This window comes from Chiloscyllium punctatum, unplaced genomic scaffold (genome assembly GCF_047496795.1).
Source record: "Chiloscyllium punctatum isolate Juve2018m unplaced genomic scaffold, sChiPun1.3 scaffold_711, whole genome shotgun sequence".
NCBI classification, from domain to species: Eukaryota; Metazoa; Chordata; class Chondrichthyes; order Orectolobiformes; family Hemiscylliidae; genus Chiloscyllium; species Chiloscyllium punctatum.
This window is the reverse complement of record NW_027310445.1, coordinates 55,001-57,500: the sequence shown is the minus strand read 5'-3', so window position 1 is coordinate 57,500 and position 2,500 is coordinate 55,001. Positions and strand designations below refer to the sequence as shown.

General features: G+C 66.6%; 1 non-coding gene across 1 annotated transcript; it reads right to left on the bottom strand.

Annotated features, from left to right (window-relative positions):
• Positions 1–1,210: 1,210 nt before the first annotated feature.
• LOC140473763 (5.8S ribosomal RNA) lies at positions 1,211–1,364 on the bottom strand. The gene has a single exon (XR_011958597.1). It is a non-coding gene; the product is annotated as a 5.8S ribosomal RNA (ribosomal RNA).
• Positions 1,365–2,500: the final 1,136 nt, after the last annotated feature.

Genomic DNA, 2,500 nt, shown 5'->3' with positions numbered 1-2,500 from the left:
CGGCTGCTTACTCGAGCGGAAGGGTCAGCCTGATTCCTGCCTTGCCGGAGGCCCGGTCGCGGGGGTGACGACCCGCCGCCCGGGACGTGCGAGGCACCAGCAGACAGAGACTGCCCGACGGTCAGAGAGAGGGAGAGAGGAGTGCCGAGGCTCAAGTGGCGAACGGTCGCGCAGGCACGCCACGCACATCGATCGCCAGCCGCGGAACGGCACGGCCTTCAGTGGGGCCGGCGGGCGACGCCGCTCCTGAACCCAGCGGCCCCGAGCCGGACGAGTTGAGGAAGGCACGCCGACGGTGACAGGGTACGGAAGACACAGCGGTGGCCTTCTGGCGACTTGGCCCCCGACAGCCCGACGTTCCGCCGTCCTCCCGATGGCCAGGAGGACCGTGCGGGGGTCGGCCGACGGCGTGGTAGGTGTGCCTGCACGGTGACGGAGCACACACCACGCCCGCCAACCCCTCCGTACCTCCCGAGACCGGTGGCAGGACGGAGCGGAAAACGTGCGGACTGAACGGGAGAGCCAAGAGCCAGCGATCCACGCGCGTGCGACCGTCCAAGTCACAGCGTTCGACGAAAACCTCCTCCCTCGGCCAGGCACTCGGCGCCAGCAGGGGAGACAGGATCAGACGCCCCGCCGGCCACTTAAGGCCGAGGACGAACCACGAGACGGGCGGCTGCAGCAGCGGGCGGCCTGCAGCTCCCAGCACTCTCAATCGATCAACCATCGAGTCGGGTCAGCGTGTCAAACCGGCGAGCTCCACGGTCAGGCCGGCGGCGCACCAGCACCGGACCTCCGCGGCTCCCTTCACTCTTTCCACTGCCAGCCAACCGAGAGACGGACCCAATGCGGACGTGCAGAGCTTAGGCAGACCCCCCACTGGAGGCTCAACACTTCGTGGCAGCTCCGTGTCCCAGAGACCAGGAGGGTTGGCACACACACACAGTGTGAACCACCGACAGCCATTCTGGGACCGGTGACAGCCGTGCTGGCCCCACTGCCACGACACAGACGGACGCCAGGCCGCGCTCCCCGGCGGGGGGATGGCGTCGAGCCTGACGAACGGAATGTGCAGGGTGGGGGGGAAAGGCCAAGCGCTCCGACGCCGGAGGGCTCCGGAGTCTGAACTTAGGGGGACAAAGAGGACGGGTCCTCTGCGACACCCCAGCCGCGCTCTCGCCAGCCAAGGCGAGTGCGATTGATTGCCAAACGACCCTCAGACAGGCGTGGCCCCGGGAAGAACCCGGGGCCGCAAAGTGCGTTCAAAGTGTCGATGATCAATGTGTCCTGCAATTCACATTAATTCTCGCAGCTAGCTGCGTTCGTCATCGACGCACGAGCCGAGTGATCCACCGTCAAGAGTTGTCTGAGTTTGTTTTAGGTCTCTCCCTCGCCAGAGGAAAGCGACCCGGACCGCACATACGCTCCCCACCTTGAGCTACAGCCACCTGCACGCCGGCGTGCGGGCGGAGCAGGGTGGCGTGAAGCGATGGGGAGCACCATCCTGGTGCGGCCCGCAGAAACATACGTCTATTGGGGGGAGGAGGACAGGGCGCCCAAGAGGCGATGCGTGCCCCAACGCACCGCAGCGACGGAGGCAGGATCACCGCCACCATGTCGCCCGCCTAGTATCACGAGGCGTGCAGCAGCTTTGCCCTAGGAAAAGCAGAGGCGGGAACGGGCACCGGCCATCGGTTCGGCAGCGTCACTGACGCGTGCACGTGGCGGCGTGTCGGCGAGCGGACTTCCTGCGAGGAGGCGGGGGCGGCACTCGCCCGAGCAGACGCCCGCCCGGCCCAGCCACCGCCGAGGTGGACTGGGAGTCGCGGCAACGGCTCGTCATACTCGTTCCCACACTCACAGCGCAGCTTGCCCGCAAGCCACCGACCACCGATCGACGCCAGGCGCCCCGACCGAGAGCGGGATCGCTCGTTCGCCCTGCTGGCAGTTCGCTGGGGATCACTACTGCACGGAGCTCGGAGACCGACGGGCGGCAACTCGAGAGTCTTTAAACCACCACCCCCATCCCGCAAGTGCAAAGAGGCTGTATACGCACAGACGGGTGAGGGGAATAGGTACCCCGTCGGGTTTGAAGGGAGCGTGACTAGATAGCAACGATGTAAACCCAGCCGATTTGGGAGCGAAAGACCGGCGCCTGCATCACCGGCTTCGTTTCCCGTGGCTGGAGAGTACACCGAAACCCTCCGTCTGTCGCGAGCTCCCGACGACGCGGTGCCGCCAAGCAGCAGGGCCGGACCTGGTGTGGCTCCCCTCGTCGATCACAGACCGGTCGGCACTACTGACGAGACGGTGGAACGGGCTTCGCCCCTTGTGACGAAGGGTGATGCGAACCCGCCCGCCCGCGTGCGTTCGGGGTGGACTCGGCAAACGGAGATTTGAAATCGGAAAGTGTCCTCCTGCCCCGCGCAGGTAGGCGCCCAACAGTTGTGGGGGGTTTGGCGGTGACCACGGCTGCAGGGCCTGCTACCCCGACGAGCTC